The 24,330-nt window shown below is 42.2% G+C and overlaps 2 long non-coding RNA genes across 15 annotated transcripts in view; one reads left to right on the top strand and one right to left on the bottom strand.

The window, feature by feature from the left end:
* LOC119237929 (uncharacterized) overlaps positions 1–22,982 on the bottom strand; it is a 132,700-nt gene extending 109,718 nt beyond the window's left edge. For 6 of the 14 annotated variants that reach the window (XR_008550541.1, XR_008550529.1, XR_008550539.1 and 3 more), the window contains exons 1-7: positions 22,893–22,981; positions 20,167–20,340; positions 19,033–19,170; positions 18,361–18,403; positions 15,591–15,753; positions 15,048–15,204; positions 7,425–7,532 (exon numbers count right to left, since the gene is read on the bottom strand). This is a non-coding gene — a long non-coding RNA (uncharacterized LOC119237929). Of the gene's footprint in view, positions 1–7,424; positions 7,533–15,047; positions 15,205–15,590; positions 15,754–18,360; positions 18,404–19,032; positions 19,171–19,609; positions 19,803–20,166; positions 20,341–21,046; positions 21,182–22,892 lie in introns of those variants that run through there. The other 8 variants (XR_008550532.1, XR_008550536.1, XR_008550530.1 and 5 more) reach the window with 7 other exon arrangements.
* On the top strand, positions 16,224–19,905 carry LOC129145263 (uncharacterized). The gene is made up of 3 exons (XR_008550543.1): positions 16,224–16,603; positions 17,358–17,646; positions 19,578–19,905. It is a non-coding gene; the product is annotated as an uncharacterized LOC129145263 (long non-coding RNA).
* Positions 22,983–24,330: the final 1,348 nt, after the last annotated feature.

Genomic DNA, 24,330 nt, shown 5'->3' with positions numbered 1-24,330 from the left:
GAACCTTGACTTTCCCATCTGAAAAAATGAGAGTAGTGGTAGGTAGAGGCTTAAGTGAGTAACGCATGTGAAGTACAGAAAACTCATCACTGGGAAGGCTAAGCTGAAATATAGTTAGCAGGCGAAGAATATCATTTTTGATTATGCAAAAGGAGAGAGGATTTCATAGCAAACAGGTGGCCATGGAATCACACTCCTTCAAGACCCAGTTTAAGCACCTTCTCCTTGGAAGCCCCCCAAGTCCCATCAGGTATATCTGAAAAGAACCTCCACGGTGCTCCACCCAGCTCTACGTTACAGGTTTCCCCCACTATCCAAAAGTAGAACATTCCTATTTGGCATGATTTGGTAGGTTATTTGGGGGGTCTGGGAATGCTATTTCCTTTAATTTATATGGAAAAAATGTTCCACCTTTCCACACCCTAAAGCAAACTAGCAAATCATACCACATAGGAACATTCTACTTTCAGGTAGTTGGGGAAACTACCTGTACTTGATCAAGTACTTTAATTTGCAACCACTCATCTGGTGTCTACAATCCCCCAACCAGACTGTGATCAGCCCAAAGGCCACAGTTAACACTTCTAAATCCTTCTGTTTCCAACCCTCAGACCACTCACTTAATAATGTATCATGAATGCATTGACTTGAAATTGTAATAAGCAAGATGAGGTGACTGCTTAATCACTAAGGGAAGATTTTTATTCGCTTTTTTAAAAATGATGACATTGAGGCTCAGACAGAGCAGGGGACTTTCCAAAGAACAGAGAGCTGGTGACAAAGGACCTGGTTTATTTGGCCCACAGGCCAGAGCTGTCTCCATACCACATATCTTCTCAGAGAGGGTTGCTCAGTTACATTTTAATTTCAAATAGACAACATTAAAATTTTGTATAAATATGTTCCATGCAATGTTTAGGATATGCGTATACTAAAATAGCCTATGTTAGTTGCCTGAAATTCAAATCTAACTGGTGTCCTATATATATGTATGTGTGTGTGTGTTACGTGTCCTATATATATATGTGTGTATCCTCTCTCTCTCTCTCTCTCTATATATATATATATATATATTGAATATATATATATATTTTTTTTTTTTTAGTTGAGCAGCCCTACTCGTAGACTCAAAGAGTCATAGACTCAAACATTAACCTAGCTCATCAACTCCCAGTCACCTGGATAATGTGGACCAGGTGGCACTTTTTATGAAAGTGGGAGGAACAGGGAAGGAAGGTAGTATGGCACCAAGTGAGGAGTCCTGGAGTCCCTGAACTCCCAGGAGGGTTGCCCCAACACCAAAGTGGCATCCAGGAAACTGTTGAGGAATAGCACCGAGAGAGGGAAAGAGGCTCTTCATAGCAGAGACAGAATCCCATCAGGACGTTGCCTTTGCCCATCTCGAAATTCTATAAATCTGTTGTAATAACCGAGTGACCTCATAGGGTTGGTGCCATGGTCAGATGAGATCATGTGTGTTTAGTGCTAAGGCCTGGCACGTACCAAACTCCTGAAAGTAGCTTTAGCTATTCTTCTTATTTTTGAGGGAGCAACAAGTAGCATTTATCAGACATCTTGCCTATTCCCAGCACTGAGGTGAGAATTGTACACACATTATTGCATGTAAACTTCATCATAATGCCCAGGGCAGTTGGTTATCAATTGTAATTTACTAGGGATCAGAGATGCTGGCACCTGCCCCTGGCCACATAGATATGGAGTGGTGGAATCAGTATTTGAACCCAGAGCTGCCTGTGCATAAAATCCCCCTTTCTCCACTGCAGCAAGCTGTCTGGAAGGATCCTTTAGGGATCTCTGCCTTTCAATAACCCTATCAGTGCTCCTGCCCACTAGGGTACCTGAAGGTGTCTGAAACAGCCTCTGAGCCCCTGCTGAGGGCAGGCTGCTGGGAACAGAGAGGACTGCCCCAGGCTATGCAGAGATTAGGTGCAGGAGGGTTCCTGATAAGGCTGGGGATGTGGACAGGGCCTGTCCTTTCCCTGGTGTTCCCGGTGACCAGCCCTTACTGCACCGTGACCCGTGACCCCTCTGCAGGCCCAGCACCAACCCCTTGCTCTCTCTCTTTGCCCAGAGTCAGGGATGGGCTGTGGAAAGACATGAGGGTGGACAAGTCTCAATGGAGCCCCCCCTCTGATGGTCACACCCCCCCCAGCCCCAATTCAGTTAAAGATTGCAGGAAGTGGTTTGTCCGTTTAGAAGTCGTCTCAGTTCTGGGGCCTTTCTGAGAAATGAACTTGCAGTTCTCTAAAGATAGATTGTGCAAAACAGGGGGGGCAGCCCCCAAGGACCCTCCAACAGTAATTCTCCTGAGGACTTCCAGAGAGCTCCTCACGCGCCCGCACCCCCCTTGGGCAGCTGTGACCTGCATGGACCGGAGCAGCATCCACCGCGGCCTGTGCGCTTGTGCAAGGCTGAAGTTTCAGGTCCCTAGTGAACAAATTTTGTGCTGAAGAGGTGGGAGGGGGGAGGGAGAGGGAGGCCAAAAAAAAAAAAAAAAAAAAACCAGGGGGAGGGGAGTTGAAGACAGTGGGGGCGGGGTTTTCTCAGCTGTTCGTGTCATTTATTTTCCATGGGATCTTAACTGTAATTTCAAACTGCATCTGGGTTTTTCTGTAAGTGTGTGATTTGACATGAGGTTCACAGAGAGTTTAGGCCTCTCTCCAGACTTCAGCTCTTTCAAGTCTAGGAAAACTGGTGGCAGGAATGAGGAGGGTGAAGTGTTTGAAGAAGAGGGGACTGAGATGCAGCCCCATCCGAGGTACAAGGAAATGGACAACGATGGGCTGGGCAGGGTGGAGGGTGAGGACATGATGCCGGTTCCATTCAAAGGCTGAAAGCCCCGAGCCATCAAGCCATCGACAGGGCTGGCCTTGGTGGGGTGAATCCACATGCAATTTGTACTTTGGACAATGAGTCTTTAAGCCACTGGACTTGGAGAAAGGACGTAGTTACCAAGAAGGGCCATGTGGTCTTGAGCCCTGCCCTGCCTTCACCTGTGTCTCCCGTTAACTCTCTGACCAGAATTTCTCTTTGTTTAAGCATCCCTTCAAGTTTTTGTCAACTTGTTTGTGGATATTCTCTTCTGGGGCCTGGGACGCCCAAAGACCAAGGCACGACAAACTTAGGCTCCAGTGAGAGAGGAAATAATGTAGATGGAGAAGACTGTGATTATGTCATCCGATGAGCACTGTAAAGCACAGGCTGCAGAGGAGGGAGTGACAACCTCTCTGGGAGCTCAGGGGAGCACCCACCTTTCTGAAGGTGGAGCACTTCCTACAGGAGAGGGCACCTGAGCAAGAATTTGAAAGGTGAATTCACTGGGTGAACACAGCAGGCGATGCCAGTCCCAGCATGGGCAAATAGCACATACAAAGGCATGCAGACATAAAGCGGTCTAGAATGATGAGGGCTAGTGATTGCTTAGCAAGAAAGGACATTCAGTACAGTGGAATGAAGACATCCCAAAGTATTTGGCCATGGGAGACACAGATGAGGATCTGAGATTTTACTCAGCGCAGAGTGGGCTTGAAATCAAACTGGAACTCTGTAAGGCCAGGTGCAGTGGGCTTGGCATTCTGCAATTAGAATCCTTCAGATAGATAGGATTTAAATATCATCACACCACCCCGCGGTGCCCAGGTCACCTCGATAGATTGCCTGCAATGATCCCAGTGGCCATACCCATCCCAGAGCTTCCCCCAATTACACTAATTACATCTGAAGCCTTAGAACCAGCAGTGAATCTGAGCTCTTCTCTTCCCTGTGATGTCTGTCCACCTCCCAAGTGCATGCCCCACCATCACTATTTCTTCTCTCTTTCTAGAAAATTCTTCTCTTACTGTCTTTACTTCTCACCCTCCATTTATTAGCCAGGCTACTACAACCCTCCTTTCCTACCAACCACTGCACTGGAACTACTCCAAAGATCTCCAGTGACCACAAGTTTGACAAAATGATGAACACCTCTCAGTCCTCTTCTGACTGGATTCTACTACAACAGACAGGAGACCACTCACAGCTCTTCCTGAAGCTCTTTCCATTGCTTGGTCCTCCTCATATTCTGCTAGTTACTCCCCTTCATTATTACCCATGAGCTTCTTGCCCTCTTTCCACTTTTAAATGCTAGAATTAAGTCCTTGGTATATTTTCTTCTCGCCATAAACACCCTGATTGAGTAAAATAATCTGTCCTCGTCATTTTAACACCTCTATGCTGATTGATATCTCCTGAATCTGCATTTCCAGCATCAACATCTCACCTATGTCCTGTTGTCCACTTTTCCTTAATTATATCACAGGTTTCCAAGATCAATAAACTTGTTCATCCTTCTGTGTTTCTAATCTCAAATTGATCATCACCGCCCCAAACATCACCTACTTTCTCTCCATCATCAAGAGTCAATGACATCACCTCTTGATAAGTTTGTTCTCCTTTATCTACTGACCCCTTGGTCTAGTCTGGCCGGCCCCCTGGCCGACACCCCACCAAAGCTCTAGAGTGGGATTTACACCAGCCCTGCCCCATCCTGTCCTCTGCGGATGCATCCCCCACACAGCCTTTGTAGAATTTGCAGGAAACAGAAGACTAGCTAAAGAAATTACAGAAAGCTATGCAGCTGTTAAAAAGAATGAAGCAGATATCTTTTATCCCTATGTAGCATTTAATCACAAATTATTGCATTCAGGTAACCATAAATTCTATGATTGTGAGCCTGTGTGTTATAATAAAATTCCAACAAATTTTCAACAAAGTTTTATAAAACAACTTCAGTTTGGAGTACCAAAAGATTTGCAAAATATGCAGTCGGTGTTTTCATGATATGCTATGCTTAATAGGACTTGACTCATTTGCTGCAAAAAAACACCCCAAAACACAGAAATGCTGTGAATTTGCATCTTCAGTGCCTCGTACAACTAAGACCTTTTTTGTTACCTTATTTATTCCTCAAAGACCCCATGTCTCAAAGGTATCACTATTTTCATTTTACAGATAAGCAAACTCAAGCCCAGGGAAATGATGCCATTTGCCCAAGCTCTCCCAGCTGGCAAATGCTAAGTCAAGTCGAATCCCAGTTTCTGACTCCAAACTCCAAAACCTCCATCTTCTAAACAGGCACACAAAGAGATTCTTTTAGTTTTTAATATATTAGACTTTCGTAGGCATTAAACTATGACAAAAATTATATGATAACATATTTTGTGTCCTCTTTTTTGCTCCTGTAAAATAAATTTTGATTTTTCTCTGATATGTTATCTTGTCTGTCATCAATCTTAAAAATATGTTATTTTTTAAATCAATTCTTATAACAGTGAATGCATGAGATCACTCTTTGCAAATTACTTATATTCAAATGAGCCACCTCCCACAGCACACAGGGAGAGAGACCCGAGGGATCCCAGGAAAGAGAAGGGGCAGCCTGTGATGCTGGAGAAGGGGAGGGTTTTGTTGGCTCTGTAAGGTCCACGCTTAACAGAGCTTGAGTCTTTGCTGGCCCCTAAACCTAAATAAGGGACAAGGAAAAAAAGGTAATTATAATAAAGTAAAAATCAAAATCAACAAGCAACTATAAACCAGAGACACACTATGGGGGCAGAGGGGAGAAGGGAGTAGGATCAAAACAAGGGAGAGGGGAATTGTGTGGGGACTATAACCAAGATGAAAATGCACACATTGTGCAAAAATGAAAAATGATGTAAAAAATATATAAAATAAAAAAATACTGATCTTAGAACTATTAAACTTTTATGACAACTGCTAAAAAAAATAATTAGTTTAAACAAAAGTTGCTTTCCTTTTGGTTCCAGAATGGTTTCTTGGAAATGGATAGAACCCAGATTTCTGAGAACATGAACTGGTATGTCTACCTCACCTCTTTGGTTTTGGGAACTTTCCCCTTCCTTACTCTCCAAAGTTTGCATTTTCATACTCTGTCCACATAGGAGGAGGTACTACATAAGCTTCCTGATCACCTAAGCCAAGCACCAAAGATTCAGAGGGGTTTATTGTGCCTGAAGCTCAGACAAGTAACTAAGAAGTGGAATTCCTCTCAAAGCTGTTTTCCTGGGACTAGAGAGTGTACCCCACAGTTTTAAACCTGCCTCCATAAATGTACTGGAAGCACCGCATGTGTTCCAGGAGCTGTGAAAACCCAGCCTGGTCACTTCTCACAGTGCCTCAGTTTTCTGAAGCCGTGTCCTCACCACTCCATCAGTCTCAGATCCTCTAAGACTTGACTGGGTTCTTTCTGTTGTGCTAAATTGCAAAATCTAATCTGGGACTGCAGTCCCAGGTACAGAAGTCAATTTTTGACTCATAAATTGACTTCATTTACATAAAATAATTTCATTCTCTAATATTCAGAAGAATAAACTTCTGTTTGGAAAAGTCTTTACTGCCAACCACAAATTTGGAAAGTAGACAGAGGTAATTTACATATACTAAAGGTTTTTTGAGCCAAACACTCTGCCAGGCAGATGTATAGATGATTTCATTTAATCCCTCTTAACCATCCTAAAAACTCAGCCAGATTGGCCCTGTTTTACAAAGTGAAGAAACTGAGGCTGCTGGAAGGCAAATAGCTTGTCCAAGGTCATACAGGCGAAAGGTGACAAAGTCAGGTTCAAACCAAATCTACCCAAACCCAAGATGGTATTCTTGCCATTACAGCACAGAAAAACATTAAGTCTTTCAGAATGTGATCAGCAATTTGAGAAATAGCATCCTGTGGGGACCCAGACTGTGTTCAATTGATTTATCACCCAGTTCTGAAAGAAGGCAATCAATCGCCTTAAGCTTGACCCAGAAATAGAAAAATTGACATTTCCTCATATCTGTGTTATGGACTGATGATTAGTGATTACACATCTGATAACACACAGATTTTACCTCATAGGTCTCAAATTAAAATAATAGATGTTTCGGAGACATTTTGAAAACTATACATTAATAAACCCTGATGTTCCGTTAAGAATCAAAAAGGTTTCTTAAGAACTCAGCTGAGCAACAAACTCTTCATGTTTTCCTGCCTCATGCTAAGAATGTCCACATAAAATCTCCTTTAGTGAAAAAGCGAATTAAGGAAATTTTTAAGAAATCAAAGCCCATGACATGGGGTACTAGAGACTGTAGCTCACAGATCTTGTCAAGCCTGTTATTTCATTTGAGTCTCTCCCAATACTCTGTGAGGAGAAGTGAACAGGACTTAGTGATTCCTGCTGTGTCAGGAATCAGCAATGCTGACGTGAGCCTATTGTGGGCCAGGTTCTTTGTGAAGAGGCTGTAGATACCATGGTGAACTGAGCACACCCCATCTGCCCACATAGAGCGTCTAGTCTTGTCAGTGTCCAGACGTGACACAAAACGGTGATTACACAAATTAGTGTTTGTTGTGTTGTGGGACTTACCCAACAGCAAACGCTATCAACAACTTGAAGCTGAAGTTCAAATCCCCAGTCTTCTGTCTTCAAGATTTGTGGTTTTACATTTTACCTTGTCAATCTCAATTTCCTCATCTGTAAAATGGGACAATGATGATTTCTGCTTTATCTGATCATGGAGAGGATTAAAAGAGCTAACACAAGATGAATACTCGACACAGATATTCAAGAAATGTTCTGTTGCCTTCTTCTGTCCCTTCCTTCCCCTCAAGGTTTATCTTTGGTGAGATTTCCCTACTTCCCTCACCTATGAGTGTCTTCTTTCAGAAGTACAATAGATTTGCTCTCTATTTCACTCCTCGAAGAATTTCAAAATGTTTTTTTGTTTTTTTTATATTTCTGATTATAAAAGCAATATGCACTCATTGATGAAAAATATGTGATAATATTAAAAAGCCCAAAAATGACAGACAAAAATGAAACAATTTCCTTCAATTCTGATAATCAGTCTAAGTATATATATTTTATTTGTGTATTTCCAGATGTTTCTCTAAGTATATTTTCATAATTTTTTGTAACTGTTATACCATATACTTTTTCCCACAAAGAACTATGTTATAAACATCTTTCTACTAAAATAAATGCATTTTGCATTGCTTATATCTTTCCGTTGCATAGATAGAGGTTACTTCATTGTGAGGGTGCATTTTCTCGATCAGTCATATATATTTGCATTTTAGGTTATTTATAATCAGTGTTCCAATGAGTGGTCATCTGCATAATTTTTTTCTGCACATTCTTAATATTTCTATAATAGCCATTCATCCCTTTTAACACAATGCCTTGTCCTGATTTTAAGTTCCATTAAGTTGGGGCCCATTTATGTTTTGTACTGCTTAAATACTTCTTTGGTATCTAGAACGAATCCTTAAAAACTGAAATTCCTCATTAAACAGACTGATAAGCCTGTCTGTTCCATAGAATTTCCCTGAGGGTCTACAGCTGTGCTGTTCCAGAAAGTAGTCACCAGCTATACGTGACTGTTTTTTGGTGTTTTTTTAAAAAGATTTATTTTTTATTTATACAAGAGCTGGGGTACAGGCCAGAGGTGCAGGAGGGTAAGAGGATTCACCAGAAACAGAGTGGGGAGCAGGACAGGCAGAAAGACCAAAAGCACTGCTAAGGGGAGCAGCGGGTGTGACAGGAGAGGTCCGCATGCCATGTGGATTGCTCCCTGGCCAGCCGGGAATTGAACCCGCACTGCAGAGGCTGCGGACAGCTTCACAGCGCTGTGCTCAACCTGCTGTGCCACTGGGGAGGCCCCTACATGTGACTGTTTTAAGTATTAAAATTTCAGTTATTCAGTCACACTTGTCATATTTCAAATACTTGACAGCCCACGTGGCTGGCACTGCCACACTGAATGGCACAAAACACTTTCACCATCATAGAATGTTCCGTTGGATAGTCCTGGTCGAGCATGATGGGGGATTAAGGCATCACTCCTGCTTCTCCATGCAATTCTCTTTATGGAAGATGCAAATGACCATAAAACAGAGTCCCAAACTTCCGTCACCTCTGATTATAACTCCTTGGTGGGGATCCCCTCCCCTCAGGTGAGATGTCTCTCATACCCACCTCATCTCACTCTCCTTCTCCTCCACCCAAACAAAACACTGGCATTTCCTGCCTCCTCTCACATTTCTGTGCTGAAGCAAATCATGACTTCTGCCCGAAGACCCTTCCTTTCCTTCTGTGTCATTTGAGTTCCAGATGTCCTTCCAGAGTTGGCTGGTAGACCTCCTCTGCTGGGGCTTTCTGGTACTTCAGGCAGTATGAGATCCCTTCCACTGTGCTGCACGGCACCCAACGCATTTATGGTCAACTAAAGCTTAAGCTTTAGGCACCTTACAGGCCTCAGGCAGAGCTCCAGCACTGCATAGAATTTTCACTGGAATAAGTTAAAAAACTCATCCTGCCCATTATACGTCCCTTCACATCAATGGCATTGCTGAGCTGCCAGGATTTAGAGAACAGCTTTAGGTGTTGAGAATGAGACTCAGTCTGCAAAATGGAGACATTTTATATCAATTAAATAAGTCAAAAATGAAATCATCAAATTGCTTCGAAAGTATTTCTAAGCTCATGATCAGAAACTGGAAACTTGTATGATGCATTTTTGTATCATCCTGATACGAATGCATATAAAGGTACTTTTTGGGTCATTTTTATATATTAAATAATGGAGAGAAAGTTCTGATAAGAAAATTTCATATGGCCTCCATACCCACTTTCCCTTGGGAAATGAGAATAATAACAGTCCTCATCTTACAGACTAGTTGAAATGATTAACAAGTGATGTGAGGTTAATCACTGAACACAGTGTCTGGCACTGAAAAAGTCCTCAAAATAAGCTAATGTTATATGCATGTCATTTAATGAAATAATCAGCAAACCTAGCAATCTTAGTATAAACAAAGAAAAGGATTGTTTCTATGAAACTTAAGTTGAATTCTTTTAAAAAGTTTGATAAAGACAAGTTGGTTTTAAAAATTATTTGTTGAATTAATTATGAGAAAAAAAAAAACACACAGTCCAGAAACTATTGAAGGAGATAATGTTAAAAGTTAGAAATGCAAAAAAAAAAAAAGTTAGAAATGCAAAATTAAAATGCTTCGAAAGTATTTTTCAGCTCATGATCAGAAACTAGAAACTTTGTATGATGAGGGTGTGATTTTCCTGGAGAGAGGGACAGAGTCGCAAGAAAGGTGGAAACCAATATATAAATGCCTGCATCAGAATATACAGACATAAGTCTTGAGACAAGAAAAAATAAATGTATGCATATTTATTAAATTATTCCCTTCTTTAAACATCATGTTGACTAACTGGTCAAATGCAGGTTTAGCTCATGTTAAAAACAGGACTTCTGATACAGTTATTCAAATTTGAATGAATAAATGAATAATGACACAAAAACAAATGATGATATGAATGATTAAATAATTGGCCAATTCTCTTAATAAATGACCTGCGTGTCCTGCCACACAGCTAATGAAGGAGAGAAAATTTTGCCCTTTTGTTACCAGTCTCATGTCTTGTTAGGCCTCCTAAAGGAACAAGTGTGGGGACAGCTTCTTTTGGTTTTCACTTTCTTTTCAAGTTCCTAAAGCCCTTCTTTTTTTCTGCCATCATTTTCCCATTTTCTTCACCTGCTTGGGTGGATGAAAGAATCCCAGAGAAATAAAAAGCTCAGTGAGGTGAAAATACATCCCATAAAAACTCCCATTAAGGAGTTTACTGAAGGGCTGGGCTCTCCTCACTTAGATGCCATATTTCATTCCTCCCAAGGAAATGGGACACCCTTAATCCAAAAAGAATGCAGTGAGAATCAAAGAGCAAGATGCTGGATCAGGTTGCAATCCTTTCATTTTCCAAAGAGGGTTCAGGGGGACAGGATGGGAAGACATTTATAACTAGCTATTCTAGAGCTTTATGAGCACAAAAGTTAAATCATTCTAATTTCTGCCTGATTTACGTAACTTCAAGCTAATGAACAAAATGATATTCTGTATAAAAGGGAAAATCTGGGCAAAATTGAAAATGAAAGAGCTGAAGTATAAATAATGAATTTAGAATACACCTTTACAAATAATATGTAAGTGTGTTGCATTCATGGATTTTGTCTTAATTGGATGAAATTATGTAGAAAGAGAGAAAGAACACAGGACATGGAATTTGATAGGACTGGGTTCAAATCCTGGCTCCGGCTTTTGTCCCTGTGACCCCACAGTGGGTTTTTTAACCTCTTTGAAAATGGATTTCCTCATCTGTTAAGTAAAGAAAATAATACCTATTTGGAAAAGTTATAATTATGATTACATAAAGCATGAAATATAAAAGTGCCTAGCATAGTACCTGTTTCAAAATATGTCCTGTCTATTCAGTGTTATTTCAAACTGGATCCAAAACCTCACCATTAGTAACTTTAGGTAGATAAGTCTTTACCCCAGCAAGATGCATTTTTTTTAATGTGTATATGTGAATTGTATTAAGTATTTTACATTTGTGTACTTGTTTAATCTCCACACCAACATTATGGATAACCTAAGGTTTCAGGTGATCAAATAACTTGGATAAGTTAAGAGGCAGAGCCAGGGACCAAATGCAGATCTGTTTGACTTCCCTTGTATTTCTTGTGTTTCCAATATTTTATCAAAGAGATTGCAACTGTAAATATAAACAAAAGAACCTAATTTTCCTTTGCCTGATAAGTATTCATAGCTTGCATTGACTGTGCTATATCTTGATGTGAATAAAATCTCTTTGATATTGTTTATTTAGGAGAAATTTACTGCATGTGTTTATTTAATTTAAATTAAGGAGTCTTAAAGATGTTTATACTCTTGGACAAGTAAATCTCCTTCTACAAACCTAGAAGAGAAATAAAATGTCTAAAACACAGACATTCATTACACAGTTATTAAAAATTCAATGCAATTAAAGTCATTCTAATGTCTAACCAGAGATAAAGCATCAGATTGCCTCTGGTGTTGCTATTTGAAGTAATATTATCTAGTTTCAAGAAATGTTTAATGACACCAAATAAAGGTCCCTAAAATAACACCAATGTTAAGAAGTCATAAGCTCTAACAATTACACACATTATCCCTTACATTAATTTGCCAGGCTGCCAAACAAACCCCACCAACTGGATGACTTAAACAACAGAAAATTATTTTCTCACAATTCTGGAGGCAATTTCTTTACAGTTTTAGAAGTCAGAGTGTTGGCAGGGCTAGTTTGTCTTGAGGTCTCTCTCCTTGGTTTGCAGATGGCCGTCTCCTGTCTGTGTCTTGTTTCTGAGTTTTTCTATATCCTAATCTGTTCTTGGAAGGACAGCAATCATATTGGATTAGGACACACTCCAACGACTCCATTTAACCTTAATTACTACTATAAAGACCCTCTCTCCAAATACAGTCACATTCTGAGGTACTGGGAGTTAGGAACTCAACATATTAGCTCAGAATAAGTGGCCTACGGACATAATTCAGCACATGACATCCCAGGAATCAGACAGATCTACATTTAAATTCTGACTCCCCTATGGAAACAAAATCTGGCACAGTCATCTATGGACATCAGTTCCCAGATCTCTAAAATAAGAATACTAATTGCTCCAAGGCATCTATCCAAAGACCACAAAAGCACTAATTTGGAAGGAAACCTGCACCCCTGTGTTTACAGCAGCAGCATTTACCATAATGAAGTTGTGAAAATAAGCTAAATATGCCGGAACAGATGAGTGAATCAAAAAGTCCTGGTATATATACACAGTGGAATACTACTCAGTGATCAAAAATGATAAACTCCTGCCATTTATGGCAACATAGGTGGAACTGGAAGGGATTATTCTAAGTGAAATTAGCCAGATGGAAGAAGACAAATACCAATGGTTTCACTTGTATGTGGAATCTAGAGGAACCAAACAAAGGATTAAACAAAGACAAACTGTAAGACCCACACTTGAAAGCAGACAATAGATCGAGACATTCGGGAGGGGAGAAAAAGAGAGGGAAGGTAGAAATCAGGGGTGGGGAGGAGAGCATGATGGAATATGATGGGAGGCCATGGGTGCTTTGGGGGTGGGAAAACTATGGTTACCACATCTTAGGGGAGAAATCTATAATGTGAAAAAATAAACAAAGTTGTTTAAAAAAAATTTAAATGTTTTAAGTTAATAAGAGAATAAGAGTGCCTATTTCATAGTTTTTGCAAGAACTAGGAAATGAACATTTAAAGATTTAGCAGCATCTGAACTATATTCAATGCATAATAAACTGTAGCAAGTATAACAATCAATTACTAAAAGAAGGATGCAAAGCTATGTATAAATTTTACCTGCCATCTAATGAAGTATATTAAAATAAAGGAAGGGCATTAAATCTTTACAGTATTTTGATAATATATTAAAAGCTATTTTTATCAATAGTTTCATATAATATAGATTAGTTTTTGAATTAGAAAGTTAATGAATAAGCATTTATGAACTTAGAAAATTATCACTTTAATTTTACTGGGAATTCAGAAGTTATAAAAATACAGGTTGATCAATTTCACTTAAAAATTTCAAATTCCTGCATAACAGAAATCACTGTGAATAAAAATGAAATAAATTAAAAACTATAGTTTTCTGGAAAATGTTGGCAACATATTTGTATTATTCCAAAATTTAGTGCCTGAAACCAGCATTCATTATCTCATAGTTTCCACTGGTCAAGAATTTGGGAGTAGCTTAGCCAGAGGAGCATGGTTTAAGTTCTCTCTAGAGGTTGCACTCAAACTGCAGAGCTTCTGTCCAGAGGCTTGACTAGGATGGACACTCTCTGGTAGGCAGTTGGTGCTGGTTGATAGCTTCGGTGCCAAGTTTTTCCCCATGTTATCTTTTATCCTCTAGTGCCTTCTTCTGAACCTGAGCTCTCTTTCAGGATAACCTGGACAGTGTTACATGGCAACCAAGTTCCAATAGAAAAAGAGAGAGAGAGATCAGTGAGAAAATGTACCTAGGGAGAAACCACGATCTTATCATAACCTGATATCAAAAGTGAGATCCCATCACTTTTGCTGAGCTGTATTTATTGCCAATGAGTCAATAAGCCCAGTCTATACTCAGGAGCAGGGTATTGCACAGATTGTGACTATCAGGAGGGGAAGAGCATCAGGTCCATGCTAAAGGCTGCCTCCCACAATCTATGATTAAAAATCAATAAAAACTAAACATAAAATCCAACAGAAAATAGAAAAAGATTGTCACGGTGACTTTCGAGACGACTACATGGTTATAGTTAGTGTGCATGAAACTAGACTCAGCCTCGCTGATACAGTTAAAAAATGTAGCTTGAAAGGATGAGATATCAGTTTTCACTTAGAATATCAGCAAATATTTTTTAAATTTGTAATACCCAGTGTTGATGAGTGGATGGAAAATAGCTGTGTACTATTAGCTGCAATCTCTTTGTGGGACAATTGAGCAAAATTAGTACTGAAATTTATGGTCAGATATATTTGCATGGATTTATGCATATAGATAGTCATTGATGCAATGTTTTTACACTAAACATTCTGCTTTGATAGAATTGGACCGAAAACAGAAGACTGGCTAAATAAATTACAGAAAGCTATGCAGCTGTCAAAAAGGAGACAGATTCTTTTCTGTATGGTGACAGTAAAGAGCTCCTTGTTACTTTAGTAAATGAAGAGCAAGGTACAGAGCAGCAGTCATAATATGACTGTTTTTGAAAAGAATAATAAAGCACAAACATATTGATGTACATGTAAGATTTTCTGAAGACACCTAAAAAAATGAAGCAGTAATTTCTAGCAGAAAATCCTGGTAGGAATTTTCACATTTGTTAAAAATTTTTATCCAATGTACTTAATCATGTAATAACTTAAAATAGCAGTTGGACAAAATAGAGTCAAAGCCTTCACTACAATCCATATAGTAAAAAACACCAGACTGACAGGAGTCTGACTTGCAGGAGAGTTTCAGGTGAGACTTAAGAATAAAAGGAATGAAGGGAAAACAGCTCTGATTTATGCATCACCCACAAAGCTCCAGGCACCATGACTTGAGTCAGCCCTCACCGTCTATACTGTGTTCCAACCACCTGGAGTGATCTCCTGCCTTCTGTCCCTGCCAGGACTTGGTTCCTCAGGTCCTTCTGTCCCTACCAGGACTCGGTTCTGTTGTGCCCAAGATTAGCAGACTCGGTGAGCATAGCCTCCAAGAATCCAAAGACAGCTGATGCAAATGCAAAAGGGAGTTTATTATGGGCTTGAGTCCGGGCTCACGGCACCTACCAACACAGTGGCAGATAGTGAGAGCCCCGAACAGAGGAAGCAGGGGTCTATTATAGGGTCACGAGCGGCACGAATTTTGAAAGAAGCTGGCAATTACTCATTGGTTACTACAAAGGCATTTTGGCGTGCACGGTTATGGTTTCAAAACTGATTGGACGGTTAGTGATGCTGTCCCATTTATGGATAGGACTGCCCTCATTGGCAGCTGGAGTGGTCTGCTTTTTTGTCACCAAATGGAGTGAGGGTTGTGACTATTGAAACTATCTCCAGAATGCGGCTGTACAAGGACTAACATATCAAGATAGAGGATATACAAAATGGCAAAACCTTGGCTAAGCTTGGTTCCACAGGTTCCTCTGGTCCTTCTGTCCCTTCCAGGACTTGGGTCTTTGGGTCCTTCTGTCCCTGCCAGGACTTGGGTCTTTGGATCCTTCTGTCCCTGCCAGGACTTGGGTCCTTGACAAGCACCAGCCTTCCTCTCCTCCACCGCCTGCAGAAATCCAAAATGTCAGTGCATCCCCAGAAATTGCAGCTTGGAGTTTATCTCCTTTAGGGAAAAAAATTACTATAGTTTGAAAAATGCTATTTTAAAAAAAAGGAAAAATCAGACAGCCCCAGTCCTGCTTAGCCACACGTGCTCCCCAAACACACATGGGGAGTCTTATTTCTCCATGGGCCAGGACTCAGCCTGACTGTGGGACACCCCACACCTGGGAAGGAAGACTTCCCCACGGCTGCCAGCATTGACACCAGCCTCTCCGTGAACTGACTCGGCCTCCGTCTACCCCAGCTGGGGTGCTGGCCACAGCCTGGTGTGCTCAGTTACCCTCTGGCCCTCTCTGCAGGGTGTTAGCTGCCGCTATTTCACAAAAGGTTGAGTGTGATGCACACAGTGTGCCTTCAGTAGGTGCCGCTAGAAAGCAGTGCCATGAGCTGGTGTGAACAGCACCTGCACGCTCTTATCCAAGCCAGACTGACAGCCCCACAGGAGCAGCAGCGATGGCAACAGGTCGTCCTTGACAAGAAATGCCTCGAGAATGCCCTCTACAACTTAGCAGCTCCTCCCCCGTCCCTTGCTAAAGAGGATTGTCAGGTCGCAACGCAAGCACATTCAGGTTTCAGAGAAATCCTCTGGCTCCTCAGCAGCTGCTCACTGATCTGGGCCACCTCCTTTACTCAGCTCCGAAGTGGAAACTTGGGGTGCTTCTGATGCACAACAATAGGATTTAAGCACCAAGACCCATTCTGACGTGGAGGTGCCTGATGAGGAAGCTGACTGGGAGGTGCCTGTGGAAGAAGGGAGAAAGGCTTCCCCTCTGGGCAGGGGCAAACTGGACAATGTAAGCAAACAAGGGAAAATGGCTGTGGGAGAACAAAGAGGGGGCAGGTGAGGGGACTCGCAGAGAGCGAGGCAGGGACAGCCTCAGCAGCCGCACGCAGAGTCTGCCTGGGGTCAGGATGGTCGCCGAAGCAGTTGGCCTCCATTTTGTAACATCAGCCAGAACAAAAGCGTTGCAGCGAAGCAGAGAAGCAGCCAGATCTGAAATGGAAGCCTCCCCCCCGCCCAGCCCCCATGTCTTCTCCACCAGGAACAGAGGCCAGTTTGAATGTGTGCCTCACTATTTTAACACCAAAGATTTTCATTTGGCAGTCACTGCTCATAACACACAAACTCTCTTTGCTCTGACACAAATTCTTTCTTTAAGAAGAAAAACAAGAAAGCTTCCATCATCACAGGCCCGGGTCTGGACAATGGTGAGAGCCTGGCTGCCAGCGCTCCGTGAAGGGGGCCTGTGTGCCTGCAGGCCACGCTCCTTATCTTTTATCTCCTGCCTGCGCCTGAGCTCTTGTTTTCCTGGGTGTTTTGACGACTTCTCTCCTTCAGCTGCTTTGACAGAATTTGCCGGCTGCCGGCTGATGCGAAACAACCCTCCTCTTGTGCCCAGGCGGCTCTGTCTTCACTCCAGGCCGCAGGGGAGAGAACGTGTCTTTGTGGCTTCCCTTCAATAGCTCTCTGAATCCAAGCCCCTCGCGGGCTCTGGCAGGAGGGCCCGGGGAGACTGAATAGATGGTGTTGTTTGTTCCTCTTTGCAGAGCCGGCCTCTGGGACTCCAGAAATGCATCCACAGCCCAGGCCTGGTCGTTGAGGGAGAGATTCCTGCACCAACCACCCAGCCCACCAGGAATTCTTGTCACCCGTGTGGGTGCAGCTCATTCAAATATGTCTACGAAATGCTTTCAGAACTGCCGGCTCATTGGAGTAACATGATGGTGCCTGCTCTGGGCCTGGCACGGCCTTCACCGTTCGCCACCACCTTGAGCCTTGTGATGCTGCTGCAATGCTGAATATTTCACAATGGAAGAAACTGAGTCTTCAAATAAGGTAAGGAGGTGTGCACATGACCACACAGCAAAAGATGGGATAGGAATCTAGCCTGACACACCAGTGGTTCAGAGAAGTGCAGGCACATTATCTGCTAAGCCACAGAGAAGGAACATAACTCCCCACCAGCTAGGTGTTAGGTACCTTACCTCTTCTCCCTCCATGCAAGGAAAAGAGGAAATAACTGATTCGCTTTACTCTCTCCTTGCAGCCTTCCTGCCCACACTCAACATCAAAACTCCCCATTTCAATAAAAATGGTCTCTCACCAGCTGGACAGGTCAAGGTGGCCAAGCCCTGGCCCCTTCATTATAACAAGCTGAAGCCACATCTCCAGTCCATCACCTGCTGGGACACTGTAATGTGATCTAGGGAGTCCCCTGGCTCAAGAAGCAAGACTCAGACTAAGTCTGGAGCTCTCAGCCTGGTGACCTTCAGCAAGCCACTTTGCCGTGCCTTATTTTTTCCTCTGGTTAAACAGGGATAATGGATCATATTTCATAAGGTGTTGGAAGGATTAAAGGAAAGGAAAAAATAGCTCTAGAGAAACAAAGCAGTCAGTTACAGTGCCAGTTATGCTGTAACAAAAGCCATGTAAATACAGTGGAAATGGAAATCACAGTGGTGGTAATGGTGATCCTGCTATAACCTCAGTGACTTGACCAGTCATCCTCACTTCAGTCAGTCATACAACAAACACTTCATGTGTGCTTACCAGAAACAATGCCTTCTACCAGGAGCCCTCGCAGCTTCCTCGCCTGCAAAACAATCGGTGGTGGGAGCAAAGAGACAAGAGGAGGCCTAGCTGACATCTTCTAGTTAGTGCAGAGTATGCAATCAGGCTGCCAACAGAGCAATTTGATGCCATGGAATAGAAGTTGTATTTGGCACATAATTTAAAATGAAAGTGAGCCAGAATTTAAAAATTGCAACTTCTGATAATACTGAGCCTGTATTTATATAAAGGAGCAATCAAGTATGGTTGATAAAAAACTTCCTGCCCATATAGCTCAAGCAGACTCCAGTTTACCACAGTCCCCACAACCCCCTATTGTTCATCAAAAAACCAGTTCCATTTGTAATGTTGTCTTTATAGTAAATATAGTGTCCATATGAATTAAAGTAACACTAGTTGCTGTAACTAACAAAGCCCCAAATGTCCATGGCTTAGTACAATAAACATTTATTTTATAGTCTTGCAATAGTCCATGGGGTGACCTTCCTCCAAATAGTGATCTGGGGACATACTTCCTCCATCTCTTGGTTCTGCTATTCCCTAGGGCTTTGATAGTTAGCCTTCAGCCAGAGAAAGGGAGAATGTAAAAAACACCAATCTGTTTTATACAAGCCCCAGCCCAGATAAAACATATATCATTGTCTCACAAACCTCATTGGTAAGAAGTGGTCATGTGACTCCACTAGATGTTCAAATGGGCAGAGAAATATAAATTCCTGCTCTCCCAGTAATGCCAGTACATGGAAGCAGGCGTATGCTTTTTGCAATGGTCTCTACCATCCCATAGCTCTAGGAAAAGTATGGGAAAATAAGATAAAGACAGAGTTATATGGTTTTTCTTACACTCCTATTAATTGTGTTCATGTATATTCCTTATGGGAACTTTAGTTTTAAATATCTAGATTGCAAGTCCAGGAATGGAGCAGATTCTGATCCCTCTGGTCTACAAGGCCATGCCTGAGATGCTACATTTAAAACACGCTCCCGGGTGATGCCACCATGCCTATCTGTGGGCCATTCATTCAGGGGCAAAAAAACACTAGAATCCTACGCCACTCTGACCACCTGCCTCTCTCTCCACTCCAGCCACCCCCTAACTGTGCCCCTGGACCTCTCACTCTCTAGCTCTGCCGCGCTGTAACAATATTGTGTTTATTAAACGGAAATAATGCTTATTGGTCTGTCTTTCCCAGTAGACTGTGAGCTCTACAAGAGCAAGCACTCTTACGTTCAGACTCAATCCACTTTTGCTGAAAGACAGCGTGACATTCCCTGGTGTCTAGGTGGCAGTGCCGTGAGCTGCAGACTCCTGGTGGATGGAATGAACAAGCTCTAAGGGCTTCTTGTGCACCCATCAAGATGCAACTCAAGCAGGAGCCACAAACGTGGTAGAAGCATTCTAGCCTCAAGGAGCTTTCCATCTAGCGGGCAATGAGACATATAAGGAGATTTAAGACCAATAAAACTGGATGCGAATAGCCAAGTGTCACTACATTGCCCTCACTCAGGATTTGGAGAGGGAAGGATGAGAGGAAATGAATTGCTCTTTTCCATGCAGAATCAGCCATGGTTTCACGCTGCCACTGGCACCGCTGGTGGATGGTTTGAATTCTGTCCCCCAAAGTTCCTATGTTGAAATCCTAATACCCTGTACCTTGATCTCCAACTGTATTTGGAGATAAGGTTTTTAATGGGGTGATTAAGTTAAAGTGAGGCCACTAGGCTGGTGCCTAGTCCAATATGTTGGGGTCCATATAAGAAGGGGAGAGTAGGACACAGACTCACCCAGAGAGAGGAGCATGTGAAGACATGGAGAGAAGGCACCTGTGAAAGCCACAGGCAGAGGAATCAACCCTGCTGAAGCCCTGGTCTTGCTCTTCTACCTCCAGACCCATGAAGACATCAGTGTCTGCTGCTTCAGTCACGCAGGTTATGTGGTGAGAGTCTTTATGCAGCTCCCTAGCAAATGATGCACCTTTACTGTTAACATCTTTGCCATTCAGGGTGCTTATCTTTCAAAACAGGTGAGGAAGGTGGGAAGTGGATGTGTGTTAAGTATTTTCCATGTGATTGTGTTAGGCAACTCACTTTATTATATTTAACCCTCATTGCAGCCCCATAGGATCAACGGTCCTATTACTCTCATTTTGCACACAGGCAAAGTGAGTTTCAGAGAGATAAAGTCCTGCCCCAATATCACAAGAGAAGTCAAGGAAGCCGGGTTTGTATCCTGCTCCCTAAGCCCTAAGCTCCCTACACCACCTTGCCTCTCTCAAAGGCAGCCACTTCGTTTGGAAAATCAAAAGGCAGACTGTGCATAGGTGCCGTGGAAAGTATTTTAAGACATCATCGAAGTCACTAAAACAAATGTGATGTTATTCCTAAACAAAGAGAATTTAAGAAAACTCAGACTCTGGCCTCAATGCACACATTTCTAAGCTTTTAACACTAAACAGCCTACCAAGATCATGAATTTTACTCATGTCCCTACTCTTTCCACTCTCGTTGACATGGTGAGTTGCTGGTTTTATCAAAATTGAGTGAGAGTGTGCTCAATACAATGTTGGATTCATTGGAAAGAAAAAAAAGCAAAAGAAAAACCTCGGCTCTTCAATGCCAGGAGCTTACAAAGACATATAAACCATGAGGAATTCCAAGGACTTACTCAGAAGCCGTTCTGCAAATGCATTTCTTGAACAAAGGGCCAATGTTCCTTTCAGGGAAGAGTGTGCCGCTGATTTCCGGCATTTTTCTTTAAGTCATTAGGACATGCCAACAAACAAACATATACTTCTCCTGGGAGAAAGAATCGCATTCAACACAGCTTACAAGAGTTTGATTATTGGGGAAGGGGTGCTTCATGGCACGTGCCTCGCCAGCCGGCCCCCAAATGTACAGATCTGCTTAAAGGACTTTATTGATGGGGACCACGGACAGATAGGAGCATGTGGGGAGGGCTGACATGCCAGCGACACTCACTGACAGTGCCATCCCGACCCACGCACAGTTGGGAGAAAGATCTGGAAACTCCCTCCTTCCTTGGAAAATGCATTTCCGAAACTCATAAAAATCTAGAAGCAGAGATAATAAGCTCATATCTCACAGATTCAAGATTCCCTGAGCCATGACAATTCAAGGGTTTTGGAGGACCTGAGAGGAAAGGACACTGAATGACATTGATGTTTGAATTTCTAGCCCTATGCATACGTCAGCTTTGAAAGACCTGGAAATATTTTAGGGAAGGCACTGACTTAGACAGGCCGTAGTTGAAACTCCAGTGCTGCTGGCGAGATCGTCAGTAAGTACCATAACCTCCCCAAGCTTCAGAATCTTAGTTTATGGGAAGATTAAATTAGCTTAAGTAAAAGTGCTCAGACAGGGCCTAGGGTTTAAGGATAAACCTTTAAGATAGTCAAGAGTTCTTCCTCTTTTCCAAGGAATTGTTTCAAATACACAGCATGTTTACCATACACCAAAGATTAAAGCAATTCTGCACGTTATATTGCTAAGGGGACAGGGCTGGGTTTTCTACTCATCTATACTTTGCCTTCTAAATGTTCATTTACTGAAGCAACACTTATTGAGCATACACCCCATCCTATCCCAACTTGCTGACATCAGAGAGGCACATATGAATACAATGGTAAGAATCAGACTGTAAAGGGGGTGACAAATGTGTGGAAATACACCAAGCAGTAGGCAGAAGAAGGCAGTTAGAGTGGAAGAATAGGCACACTGCAAAGAGAATTGTATAAGCCACACACACACACACGCATACACACACTGATCACAGCCTGGAAGTTTTACACATATTTGGATTTTGTTTTCTGTGTTAACACTTACTTAACACATTGCCTGACATTCAGTAAATAAAAATGAAAAGCCTTGGAATAAATGAATTGGTTACTACCTTGATCCATTTTGAATAGAAGATGCTAGATGTAGTGTTGCTGTTATTTGGAATCAAGGAGGCAAGAGTAGGGTGCCTGTGGGGGACCTGGGTGGGTTGGGCCATCGCACACCTACATGGATGGAGGGCTGGAGGCCAAGATGCAGACCTAGGCTGGTGGTATGGATCTGAGATCACCTGTCTAGAATCAGGAGTGGAAGTCAAGGGAGGTGAGAATCCAGAGAGGAAAGACATAGCACAGGAGCCTAAAGAGAATGCATTTTCTAGGAAGAATTAGAAATATCTCTCAGAACACAAAACTCCATCGCTGGTGAGTCAGGGGTAAATGAAGGAACAGGCGATCAACCACTGGTCAGGAAATGCCAGTAGAAAGACGGCCCAGGGAAGCCCCATGTTCCCTGCACCCCCCAACCCTGGTAGAAAACATTATCTCCATTCGTCCATACATCCCACTGGCCCTTCTCCCCGCCCGGCTCTTCCTCAGCTATTTGCATTGATGCTGTGGTTTTCCTCTCTGACCCTTACTGAAACTTTGGAAGAGCAGAAGGAGAAGCCAAGATATCACAAAGGGCCTGGAGTTGGCAGGGGTGAGGGCACTGACCTTAGATGATCTCTGGGGAGGCAGCATGAGGCCAGAGGAAGACCTGAGACTTTCAGCCCCACCCTCCCCTGTGACATCAACAATTCTGGAACCTTCTTGCCTCCATTTCTCATCTAGCAAATAGACACACACATACACAAATTTCACCTTGGTGTCTAGACAGTGATGATGACCATGCAAACCTCTCACATCAGGCCTGGTATATCACAGGTACCCAGGAGGTGAGGCTTCCTTTCCCTTTGGTATGGCTTAGAACTGCTCTGGGTGTCTATTCTTCTAGAAGATGAGGAGGATGGAGCAAAGTCCTTCCCAGCTCACATGGTGGTCATGAGAATCCATTATATAAATGGGGTTATATAATATGGGTATATCTCACCCCAATATGCCTACCCTTTTCTCCTATTGAAGGATCTAGATAAAGGCAAGAGCTGAGAAACAAATAGTAACATGTACCTAAAATACACTCTTTTAAATAAGCACATGAACACACAGATGAAGGAAGGAAGACAGGATGAATGGACAGTTGGGGGGTCTGAGTTAATTCCCAGAGATATAGAATCACATTGGAGCCGCTTCAATTTCTGAGTGGTCTCCTGAGAAACAGGGGTTGCAGCAATAATCTCAGGGGTCTGAGGACCATGAAAAGGCTTTCTCCTTATTTTGTATACCAGCAAACTACCATTCTTCATCAAGTCTTGTTTAGAAATGGCTGTGCAGCCTGAGAAAATTGGGTTCAACTTGCCATGGAGAATTTTGTTAATGGAGTTGTATAAACATAGCTCTTTATTAATCTAAATTACTGGCCTTCAGGGTGAGTTTATTTTATTTGCACACACAATCTTCAGGCCCTGGGAACCCCGAAGGACAACTGTGTTCCACTGAGAACAAGCCTTTTGTGAACCACTTAGAAATGGACCCTCAAGAGGTGCTACATAAACAAAATGTAATGAATTGTCCCCCCTGTCAAAAACCAACAATTCATAATGTGCCCCTGAGTGGAACCAACTGGTCCTCCTGTCAAACACTCTGTACTTTGATGTCCATTTTATTGGCTAGAAGAAAACAAAAGTCTTTTAATGATATTTTTTTCAGAATGAAAGAGAGAGAATAAACTATCAGCTACTAAGCCACAAGCACCCTTCCTGGGGAACTGCTGAAGGGGCACTTTGGATGTTGAATTAGATTCCTTAAGTAGGAAAAACCTGGTAGTGTTATTAAAATATTCTTTACCATTGTTGGAAAACAAAGTATTTAAAGAACGACAACAATATTCCTAAGTGACAACAGGCGTTACTAACATTTACATCTCTCCTGCGATGTACCCGGTGCTCTACATTGATATTTTATATGTGCAGTATTAAGTAATATAATCTACACAGTAACCCTAGAGGGTAGGTGTTACTAACCCCATTTTGTGAGTGAGAAAACTGAGGCCAAA

The sequence above is a fragment of the Talpa occidentalis genome, unplaced genomic scaffold, assembly GCF_014898055.3.
Source record: "Talpa occidentalis isolate TD23 unplaced genomic scaffold, MPIMG_talOcc4v2.1, whole genome shotgun sequence".
NCBI lineage: Eukaryota > Metazoa > Chordata > Mammalia > Eulipotyphla > Talpidae > Talpa > Talpa occidentalis.
Note: the sequence above shows the minus strand (reverse complement) of the source record. Positions and strands in the feature narration are given on the sequence as shown.